Below are 12537 nucleotides of genomic sequence, written 5' to 3'. Positions count from 1 at the left end.
ACTAGGCTACAAAGTCTATTTTGAACTCAGGGCAGGATAAGCTGCTTCTAGCAGCTTATCCTGCCGAGATGTGGCAACAGTACTCCATCCTTGACGTACTTGGCTCTTATACATGTAGAGAATTGCATCAGCAGTGAGATATTTACTGGAATGGTAGAAGGATCCCACCATTTTTCCAGCAGCCCTAGCAACAGATTTGATGTATGTGTTCCATCTCAGAGTTTTCTTCAAATTTTAATAAAATTTGTCACTTATCGCCTTCCATACTTCTGCATTAGTAGTATTAAGCATGACCTAGTCACTAATTGCAAAGCGGTGAAATTAATTAAAAGTTTGAACCTTTATCGTGTCGAGCATAGAAATTACTTTTCGATTTAATTTTGATTTTATTAAAGTTTATCATAGCTCGCAGAATATTCATTTACGCAGTTTATGCAAAAGCAATATATATATGAACTCTGGAAATAAATCAAGTTTAGTGCAAATCTATGTATCTATAAAAGTGAGAATGTGTGTGTGTGTGTGTGTGTGTGTGTGTGTGTGTGAGGACACTTCTCAACCTATATACTCAACAAATTTTTCATCTACAGACTTTAAATTTGACATATAGCATATTCAGACATGGGGAAGACTTTTAAATCGGTTTTTATCCAGAAATTAATGGCTGCGAAGGAGTCAAAATTGAAAAATTGGTAAATGGGGTAATCGGATTTTTATCTGTTTGTCAACTGTTTCACGAATGAGCACGCATGAAATGTTCACATGACAGATTCCTTATGTTAAGAATAAGTAGGTTTGAAAACACTTTTCAAAGAACGTGTCAAGCTGGCCTAATGGTTATCGTACTTGACTCACTGTCTGTAGGTTTTGGTTTCAATCTCGGCTCGAGTATTATTCACTTACAAGAAGTGAACTGTTTAGAATAAACATAATACTCGCATGTACATGTCTCGGTTTCTGCATAAATTAAAATATAATGTTTATGCATATTTTACGACCGGGCAACGCTGGGCGGCATGCTAGTATGTGATAAAAATTACAATTTGGAATAAAATTGATTCTACACTACTTTCAAAATTATGTTCAATTTTAGGAACATTGGTAGGGAAAAAGGGTTAATACCAATCGAGGATACGTCTTCGACAATCAATCTAACAGTGTTGACATGACCTAGCCAATAATTGCAAACAGGTGGTAAAGAGAACGTTAAGATAAACACTGCCTGCTCTAGTTTTACTATCTTCTCCACCTCGAAGAAAAGAAGAAACCTTACTTCTCCAACACTTATTTTTAACTAGCAAGGAGATCCGACGTTGCCCGGGATTGAATGATGATCAACGAATGTTTCATACTCTTACATTTTTATTGTCATCGAAATCGGTGAAATCGACCATTTTTCAATCAGACCGATTGATTGCCTACCCTAGTCGAGAACCCACTGCAGTACACTAGGCGGAAGCTTCACATGCTTCCTTCACAATACATTGTAGTCTACATTGCACTGTAGAGAACCTACTGTTGATTTTATAAAAATTATTTTTTATGTATAATGGCTTGAATTAAAGTTTAAAATGCAAAAGTGAAGTATCATGCTTCAGTTGTGCTCTAAAAAGAAACATTCATTCTGAACGCCCCCCCCCCATTATATAAAAAAAAATCTACTGTTGATTTTATATGCCGAGCTTTTCTGCTTGTGTGGCAATAAAACTTCTCAAATGCACTTGTGATGTTAGGCTTTGGTCAAAATCGCCTGTTCCTTCTTTCATCAGATTCTTTCAATTATCCATTATCGATACTTATCAGAGACATTCCGAAACAGAACCCATCTAAGAACACTGCCAGGCACATTGTGTGAAATTTTATAAAAATCAACCCAGCTGTTTTTGAGTCCAAAGGGAACGAACACACACACACACACACACACACACACACACACACACACACACACACACACACACAAACAAACAAACAAACAAACACAGACAAAGCTTCTTTTATATAATAGCAGAGATAAAACAAGATGGTAGAAATATACTTTGTGATAATCTTTGAGTCTTCTTTCTTGTGAGAAAATATACACATACAAGGGTTGTTCCAAAATTAAAGCCTCCTATTTTTGTAATTCAAAAAGTTGAAGAACTATGATGACGGAAGTGGTACCATTAAAACGAGCGACCTTTTGTGCTCCAGAATTTATTTTTCTAGATATTCACCACCATTCTTAGTGCACTTTTGCTAGAAATTCAATGACACATCTCTGCTTCTGATCTATGTTGTTAACAGGGGTTGCGTTTTTTAAAGTCTCACACCATCAATATCTGAAACTGAGAGATGAGATTTTCAGCTCATGAATGCATAAGTTTAGCCATCATAACAATACAATTTGCAATCCCCTCTGATCCATTCGGGCGGAATAAAAATAGGAGGCATTACATTTGGAACTCCCCTCATCGATCCTCTTTAAGAAAATGGTTGTTTTGTTTTAAGACATATTAACCCTTTTTGGCTATTTAATGGGGGGAAAAAATGTTTTAAGCCCCAAATTGTTAATATCTTCAAATATACATTCATGGGGTTTGGTTTGATTGTTTTATGGCATAACAACGTTTTGTTTTGGGGGCGGGGGGCTTTTTAAATGTGGAGTCTAGTAATTTGGGGAAAAGTTTTACACTCAAGTTCCTGATATCATGAAATATTTATTTATGATAGTTGTTTTGTTTTACGGCATATCAAACCTTTTCAGATTATTTTGTGCCGAATCTGGTAATTTTGGAAAAGTTTTTTAGTTGAATTAAAAGCCATGTTTAATTTCAGAAGAGTTTTCGATGAGTAGCTAATCTGTATAGGTCCTGGATGTGAAAAAGAATTTTCGATGGGTAACTAATGTGTAGAAGTCTTAAACTTTTAAATTTGCAGACAAAGAGCAAATATTTTTCTTGTGTGGACACCAAAAATTATGGGTAGAAATTCTAAAAGATCTAATGTTTTTATGGAGTGATTCCAGTGTCTGATTGGTTGCTAGCAGAACGTAACTCATCGATGCGATACAATTAACCCAGACGACAGAAAATGGAATTTATTTTTTATCTATGTATTTTTCCTGCCCTTTCTTACTGCATTTTTTTATTCACAAAGGAGTCACCATTTATCAAGGCCCGAAGGTCACTCAAGGATAAGGGTTAATGAATGTAAGGTGGTATTGTAGTAATCGTTAATGGTGTAGATAGAGTAGAGTCTGAAATATTTATGGAGACAACTCAACAAGAACTTGTTTACATTGGACTTGAAGACTATCTGTATGTTCCTATTTACTTGCCGCATCATGAGGGCAAAGTTTAACAGAAGATTTTAATGTGAGAAAAATACCACTCTCCAAAAAGGAACAAAAAAAAAAAATTTCTCAGTCTAGAAGAATTTCTCCTTCAGTCATCAAGTGTGGGCAGAAAACATCAAGTGTAGCATCAGAACAGATACTACACTTCGATTATAGCTGAAAGGAGTTGATTCAGCCATTTCCTGATATGTCTTAATAAGTCTGAACATTTAAAGAAAGAGTGTCTTTCTTTTTTTTTAGCATGGTTATCTAATGTCTATGGATTTGCATGCCACAAACACGTATGTAAATAAGATAGCAGTATTATAAGGGTTTTTACTTCTATATCAGAATAATAGAGAATAGTAATACTTATATATACAAGTTAAATTTGCCAAGTATCTTTGGTGACCTGGACCTCACCAAAAAATTAGAAAGAAAAATAGAGAGTACATACATCCGTATGCTATGAACAGTGGTAAATATATCTTGGCAAGATAATCCCATAAAGCAGCAACTTTATGGCAACCTACCTGCCACATCTACTACCATCAGGTAGCGACATCCATGATTTGCCAGTCACTGCCATAGGAACAAGCAAGAGCTAGTGAGAAATGTATTGCTGTTCGACTCCCCCGCATGGGCGCTTAAGCATAGGACAATCTAGATCCATGTACATCCAGCAAATTGCACAGGACACAAACTGTGATCCGGATCATCTGAGGCAGCTGATGGAAGACAGGGAAACTTGGAGAGAGAGAGAGAGAAAGAGAGAGAGAGAGAATCATATTAATCCGGGCAAGAAGCCTGACCAGATAGATTTATTTTATGGTAAAACTCATCTGTAAGTTACACCCTTCTCGAGGTTGAAGTTCAATCCTCGGTGCAGGTAACAAAAATACAATCGTAAATTGCTTATGACTTCTATAAAAAATACAGTACTTATGTAGAGAGTGATCCATGCTGAAATAATAACGTTATTATTTAAAAAGCCATTCTTAACATGAGAAGGGGAGGGTGTTTTGTACCTATTCTGTACTTTAACCTTACAATTGAATAAAAAACATATCATAAAACTTTAATTAAACGCGGAAATACGATTTCAAAAATAGTGCAGATCACTCTCTGGATTAGCACCAAAAATATAATTACGAATTGCTTAGGACTTCTACCCAATCATGGCTGGCAGAACGAGAGCATGCTATTCCTATTGATTAATAAAAGATTCCGTTCAAAATTCCGTGCAGATTTCTGGATTCGAAAGAAAGATTCACAAATTTAACAATATACACTTGAAGAAGGTCGGAGGTTAGATCGACCGTAACGTTGTGAAAACAGTACTCAAGATCAGAACATTAATTCGAATAATCCAAATTATATGAAAAAATATTTGTTGAAAATTATGGATTATAAAAATAATTTGTAAAAATAAAATATTAAAATGAAAATAAATAAATATTATTTTTTTTTTTTTCGAGTCAGCAATAATTTTTTTCGTTTTTATTTCTTGCAGGAAGCTGGAAAATTATATTAAGGCCGAAACCTTTCAAACTCTTGAGGACCAGTGAGCCCTACAGTATCAGCGTACGTATCTTTTAATTGTTAGAGAAGATATTTTGTAGGGAGAACTTTATGTTGTGTTTTAAAAAGTTTCATTTTTCAATTAAATCAGTAAATTCGATCTGGTATACGATTGATCAGGATTAGATGAGGTTAGATGAGATTATCTTAAATAGGATTAAGAAAACAAAAGACACGTAAGGAAACGAATTGTAACAAACGTTAAAACATTTTCATGTTTGATTCAAGATTGTGGAAGCAGAGCTTTTGGAAACAGTCAGAATTGAACGCATGAGAATCTTAGTAGTTGAATCAGATTACATATACGATGGGTGTTCAATAAGTAGTGCCCCTGGTACACTTCCGGTTGTCTGACCTAGCTGAAATTTTGCATATGCAATGATTTATATCTCTATGCATCATATGACAAATGACGGCTCTGAACTAATTATTATTTTTGATTCACTCATGTTTGAACAGGGGCAGGTGTAAAATGTAGCCTGCTGAGTGTCATACAGTTTTTGTATTTGAAAGGAAACACACCACAGGAGACTTTTGATGAAATAAAAGAAACCTATGGTAATAATGCCCCGTCATAGGACATTGTAAAACACTTGCATCACGAATTCAAACATGGCCTGAAATCTGTGAAAACAGCTACCAGACCTGGTCGATTGATGAGGTGTCTATCAGTCAAATTGAGACTACCGCTTTGGAAGATCGATGCTTAGCTATTCGCCAAATAGCCCAAGAGGTCAAGATAAGTACAAGGTCTGGAGAAACTGCCATTCATGACCATTTGTATATGCATAAGATGTCTGCTAGATAGATTCCCGAGTTGCTGACATATTCCAGAAGTGAGAATGTGTTGATTGATTGAGGATAAATTTGGAGATGTGCCAAGAAGATATGTCAGTTTTCCAAAGATTGATTACACAGGATGAAACCTCGGTCAATCACTATGATCGAGAGACCAAAGTCCAGTCAATGCAGTGTAAGAACTTGGACTCACCACCTCCAAAGAAGGCAAGGATACAGCTCTCTGCTGGCAAGACCATGCTCACAGTCGGTGCAAGATCAGCAAAAGTATCCTCTTCCTGCAAAAAAAAAAAAACCTAGGCGGTTTCTGTCTTTCGATCCATTTGTGATCAGCCAAGCCAATACCCACTACCATGCGGATTAAAGAGTTCATAGATATGTGTCCAAGGTAATGGCAGAAACCCTAGTGTAAGACCTTCAGTCTGTAGTGGAATGGGCACAAAAATGGATGGTTATATTTAATGCTGCCAAGACTAAACTTCTTTCCTATAATAACTACAAGAAACTTTTTCAACCACTAATAGTCACGGCTAATGATACATTATCTGAAAGTATTTCATTCAAACTCCTCGGATTAACGTTCACAAGAAACATGAGTGGGAACAGATACATTGAGGGCATTGCCAAGGTTGCTGCAAAGAAGGTGGGCTCTCTCTACCATGCTAGAAAGTTACTTACACCTGAGAGTATTCTGTACCTCTACAAGATCATCATTCGCCCATGTATGGAGTATTGTTGCCACATTTGGGCTGGTGCATCTGCTACAAGTCTTTCGCTCTTAAACAGGGTTCAAAAGAAAATCACCAACCTAATAGGTCCGCACTGTCAGTTAGGCTTCAACCACTGCCCCATTGATGAAATGTTGCACCACTCTGCCTGTTTTACAAGTATTTTATTCCTAGGTACTCCCACAAACTACAAGCCCTTGTACCTCCTCGGCATAAATACCTCGAAAAGCAGCAAAATCCCACCCTTACACAGAAAAAATTCCCAGATTCCAGAAAGCCTTCTACTCTAATAGTTTCTTCCTCAAGACTGTTAAACTTTGGAATTCCCTTCCGGGTTCCTGCTTCTCTGACTGTACTGACATGCAGAAGTAATATAAACAGACATCTTGCGGCTCAACTCCCTACATAGTACCCCCTGCAAATAGTAGCCCTCTACATCAAAGTGGCAAAGTGGTTGGGGTGAAAAGGCAATTAAAGAAAAAAAAGATTCCAGGTGTCAAACGTTGTGAAAATACATCAAAGATAATAGCAGATTGAAAAGTCGATTTTATACTTTGTCAAGGAGTGCTATAAGTTGTTTTATTTTTTATTGTTGTTGTTTTTATTTTTTTGCTTTGTTTTATTTTTGTTGTTGCTGTTTTGTTTTATTTTTTGTTGTTGTTGTTTTTATTTTTTTGCTTTGTTTTATTTTTTGTTGTTGTTGTTTTGTTTTATTTTTTGTGGTTTTTATTTTTTTGCTTTGTTTTATTTTTGTTGTTGTTGTTTTGTTTTATTTTTTGTTGTTGTTGTTGTTGTTTTTGTTTTAATTTTATAAAGCAAATAAAGAAACTGTAACTGCCTGTTGAGGAAACTTTATTTAGCACAGGAGTGTTTAGTTCTAAACTCTCCTTAATTAACCCAATTTATCAAAATTTGATAACCACCTATCATACAATGTACTTGCTTTTTTTATAATTAAATCCTTTTTTATATTCATAAATAAACTAGTAGCCTCAACCGGCGTTGGCAGGGGGAGGGGGCATTAAACAACAAAACAGAAGAGGTCTAAAAGTGTGTGACATCCTTATATTACGACTCCGATCGCTCTAACTCTCTCAATCCATCTTCTTTCTTCCTTCTCCGTTTTCCTCCTCCCCACCAATCTTAAGTATTCTGCATCCAGGACAACGTCGAATAAAAAATAAATAGGAATAAAATATAATAAATAGTATAATAATAAACTTTATGGGTCTTTGGTTAATAGTTTTAAACTTTTAGCTGGTCATACAAACATAGGCATAGGCAACTACTGTATGGCTACTACACAATGCGACACAACAGATTGTGTAAATATCTCCACTTAACGATTTGTAAAATGTTGAAGTCCTGGGAACATGTTTACCGGAAAGAACAGTTGGGAATAAGTCATACACCATCCATTATGACTATGCAATTTGTACAGTTATTTACTTAGAAAATGGAGCCATAAAACCTGACATAGTGATATGGAACAAGAAGTAAGAAGCGAACTTAGTATTCATAAGAACTTTGTGTTTCCAATGATGCTGAATTAAACAGAGGTGAGAAGGAAATGATAATGAAATACCAATATGTCTTATGTTTGACATGAAAAGAAACTGGAAGATATCTTATCATTCTAGTAATTATCGGAGCAATCGGACTCATAAAAAAAGAATTTCAAAAATTACCTAGCAAATATATCCGGTGAACTAAGTGCAAAAGATACAATTACAGATTTCAATTCAAATTTAAACAATGCTTCCAAAGAAGGGGGAAAATCCTTTTAATAAATATAAGATCTTTCATGACTGTGGAAAATGGTCTCATCAATGACAACAAGCGCAGGTTTTGCCACTTAAAAGTAGAACGTGAACCACTTGATATCTAGCTGTAAGGTTCTGCTGAGAGGAGAGGGCACTACATAATGCAACACAATGGAGTGTATAAATATCTCCACTGGACAATCTATAAAAAGTGGAATATCGAATGTAGCAGCAAGTCCTTGGAACATATACCAGAAAGAACAGTTGGGAATAAGTTATAATACACACGTAGAAAGCAATACAAATGACGACTCAATAAACAAAGGTAGATCAAATAAAAAGTGTATCAGGAAAAGGTATATTTACAGGATATTTACATAATGGTGTCAAATAAGAGAGTCTTTGCTGGAGAAACATATCTGCTCTCGGTGGCCTTCGGTGGCTTCTGGTGAACACACACTCAGACTAACTGAGTCTTCCTATTTATGTGTAATTACTTTTTTTTTTTTTTTTTATTCAATTTTCACCCCAAACAATGCACAGTGCCACTTTGAAGCAGAGGGCTACTGTCAGGGACTTAATTAGCGGGGTCATTATGAAGGGAGATGAGTAGAAAGATGTTTGTTAACATTACACTTAAACTTCTGCATATCATTGCAGTTAGGAAAGCAGAATCCCGGAAGGGAGTTCCAAAGACCGCAGTTCTGGGGAAGAAACTATTGGAGTAAAAGGCTTTCTTGCACCTAGGGATCTCTACTGTAAAGGGATGAGACTTAGTAGCTTGTCGGGTTTGTCGGGGGTAGTTACGTCGGGGAGGTACAAGTGTTTTCAGTTCGTCAGAGCATTCACCATTAAAGTATTTGTAGAACAGGCAGAGGGATGCAACATCTCGTCGATGGGACAGAGGCTGAAGCCTAGATGTCAGTTCAGGACCTATCAGGTTGGCGACTCTCTTTTGAACCCTGTCCAGGAGCGAGAGACAAGCAGCAGATGCTCCAGACCAGATGTGACAACAGTACTCCATACATGGGCGAATGGTTGCCTTATAGAGGTATAGGATACTGTCAGGCATAAGTAGTTTTCTAACACGGTAGAGGGAGCCAACCTTCCTTGCAGCAGCCTTGGCAATGCTCTCAATGTATCTATTCCAGTTCATATTCCCTGTAAACGTTAGGCCAAGGAGTTTAAAAGAAGTACTTTCAGGTAATGTGTTCTTGGCCATTGCTATTGGTGGTAGAGAAGGTTTCTTGTAGTTATTGAAGGAAACAAGCTTAGTCTTAGCAGCATTGAATGTGACCAACCATTTTTGTCCCCATTCCACTACGGATTGGAGGTCATCCTCTAGTGTTTCTGCCATTTCCTTGGATATGTGTTCATTTGTTTTCCCCTCATATCTGTTATAGAGAGTGGTGTCATCGGCAAATATACCCATCTCCGAAACAATTTTATCAGGGAGGTCGTTTATGAATATCAGGAATAATAGAGGTCCAAGGATAGACCCCTGAGGTACTCCCACATTTATGTCATATTGTTTGGATGTACGACCGTCGAGTACAACTTTTATTTTTCTATTACTTAAGAAGGATTTAATTACATTATGAATTCTTCCAGTGTATCCATATGATCTAATTTTCCTTAGAAGACCATCGTGCCATACCCTGTCAAAAGCCTTAGATATATCGAGGGCCACCGCTCTACCCTCCCCTGTTTTATCCAATGAACGGTATATACGTTCAGAAACTACAGTTAAGATATCTGCTGTTGAACGGGCTTGCCTGAATCCATATTGTTTGTCAGTCAGGAGTTTAGCAGCTGTTAGGTGCTGGACTAGGGCTTGATTAACTAAGGACTCAAATATTTTGGCGAAAAGCGGGAGGAGGCTAATGGGGCGATAATTTAGTGGGTCAGTTCTTTCACCAGAATTCTTGAAGACTGGTACCACAGAGGCGGTTTTCCAGAAATTACTATCCACATATGCAAATGAATGTGTGCCACCACAAATCCCTCCTCTCAAGATTTGAAGTCGCACAGATTTCAATATCTTTTTCTCTTGGGATTTAACATTAATGGTTCATTAAGCTTTCTTTTTCTACCTTATCTTCGGGGTTCAGGTGTATATTGAGGCGGTTCCAAATTAAAGGATTCGTATATGATGTCCATGGTTTCCTCCTCTTCGACTGCTATTGTATAATCACCATCTTGAATGTGGCGTTTTTTATTTGGTTCAGGTGCCTTTTATGTATATTTTGTGGACCTTTAATCATGTATGTACAATCACCAATGCGTTTATCCACTACTCCACATTCCCAGTAAGAAGTGTCATTCCTGTAGCACTTGAAATATACTCGATCTCCTGAGTTATATTTCTTTCTTATCATGTGTGTAGTGTTTCGGACACTTGGCAATAGTTTATCGAACACTGATTTCACCTTCTTTTTCTTTACATATACGGTGGGGGCTGGCCAGTCGCTATGTTCTATTTTTGATAGTATTCCTGTCTGTTCCAATCTGTCAAATTCTTTATTAATCTTTTCCAACCCAGCGAACGGAACGTTTCGCTTTTTTCTAAAAATTGGGCTGGTGTTTTCTTTAAGTTCAAACGAGGCCTTAAATTTATTGCAACGACCTAATTTCGTCATAAATACATCAGGGAATAATTTTTTTAAATTCTCTTTTATATTTTCTGTTGTTGGAGTAGTACATTCTATTTTTTTACAGAATGTATTAATTGGCTTATCCCAGAGTCCAAATTTCTCAGTTAAATCTATTCCAGACAGGTTTTCGCTATTTTTCAATATGAACATTTTTAATTTCTTCGTAATCCCTTTCAATTTTATCGGAAGGATAACTTCTCCTTCAAATTTTATCTCACCACCAGTTACCGTCCGAGCTGATTTACTTGTTTTCATCATGGTTGGTTTACCCAACTTTTTCCATGTATTCAAGTTTATTATAGAAATATCGGATCCTGAATCCAGTTGTAAATTTATTGGCGTTTTAAATATTTCCGCTTTTATGTATTTTCGCCGATTTTTGTCTAATTTTTCATTTGATTTTGTTTGCTGTACTCTCTTTCTGGTGAAATCTTTATATCTGCAACAATTGCTTTTGTGTCCGACTTTCTTGCGAATGTAGCATTTTTTCTTCTTATAAGGGCAATCCGATTCCCAATGTCTTTCTGCGCATCTCTTACAGTTATATCTAGGAAGAGACTTGTTATATTCTTTACTATAATTATAATTATTATATTTGGAATATCTCGTTCCGTTTTGACTGCTTTTATTTGTATAGTTCTTGGTTGGTGTGTGTATGAGTATCTTGTGTAGGAGACGGGGAGTCTCGTCGTGGGCGACGAAGCGTTTCACTGAAGAACCACGGCAACACACAGCGAACCAACAAACAATGACAGCCACGGCGCGAAGGTAACTAACAAAGCTCAGCTGACTGCACGAATAGAAACGGAACCCAACGGTCACTGTACTGATCGCCACGAACGTCAGAACCCGACTGCCTCGCACCTCCAATGTACCGATTTGTATTCCTCAAGATGGCCTAGCTAATTTGCATCCTCGCGAGATCTCGCGCGATCCTGCGAGATTCCGTCTCTAATAAAAGCAGGCAGGCGCCATCTTGAAACTCTTTCGTCCGCTGCCCCGACCACAGGATCAGCCACCACCCCACACGCCAGGCACACACGGACCCTCTTGCGCCGAGGGCTACGGTTAGTCTCACACTCCCCCCTGGTCTCTAGATCACATACGTGACACAGCGGACGTGGCCGTTTGATTCGAGCACTCCTGCGGAGGGGTATTGCCGGGACTTCCTCATCGGAGCTCTCAGAAGTGTCATCGGAAGCATCCGCATCAGTATTAGAGCTCGCAGTTGAGTCATCAGGTTCGTGGGGCACAGGTTGAATCCATCGCTTATCGTCGGATGACTCGCTTCTTCCACTGCTCGCAGTTGAGTCACCAGGTTCGTGGGGCACGGGTTGGATCCATCGCTCATCGTCGGATCCGTCGAATTCCGGTATCAACTTTAGATCGAACCTATCCGCCATTGAAGAAAAGAAAACCAAGTTCGGAGTGGGGAGGCCGAAATAGCTTGTATGAGTATCTTGTGTAGGAGACGGGGAGTCTCGTCGTGGGCGACGAAGCGTTTCACTGAAGAACCATGGCAACACACAGCGAACCAACAAACAATGACAGCCACGGCGCGAAGGTAACTAACAAAGCTCAGCTGACTGCACGAATAGAAACGGAACCCAACGGTCACTGTACTGATCGCCACGAACGTCAGAACCCGACTGCCTCGCACCTCCAATGGACCGATTTTTATTCCTCAAGATGGCCTAGCT

General features: G+C 37.9%; 1 protein-coding gene across 14 annotated transcripts in view; it reads left to right on the top strand.

The window, feature by feature from the left end:
* The window catches only part of LOC145256347 (spectrin beta chain-like), a 648628-nt gene that overhangs the window by 360468 nt on the left and 275623 nt on the right, over positions 1-12537 (top strand). For all 14 annotated transcript variants that reach the window (XM_080115149.1, XM_080115145.1, XM_080115140.1 and 11 more), the window contains exon 3: positions 4827-4897. The gene's annotated coding sequence lies outside the window, so the exon portion shown is untranslated. The remainder of the gene's footprint in view (positions 1-4826; positions 4898-12537) is intronic.

This window comes from Euprymna scolopes, chromosome 32, assembly GCF_053919585.1.
Source record: "Euprymna scolopes isolate OS-2025 chromosome 32, ASM5391958v1, whole genome shotgun sequence".
Classification (NCBI taxonomy): domain Eukaryota; kingdom Metazoa; phylum Mollusca; class Cephalopoda; order Sepiida; family Sepiolidae; genus Euprymna; species Euprymna scolopes.
This window is presented reverse-complemented; position numbering and strand designations above follow the sequence as displayed.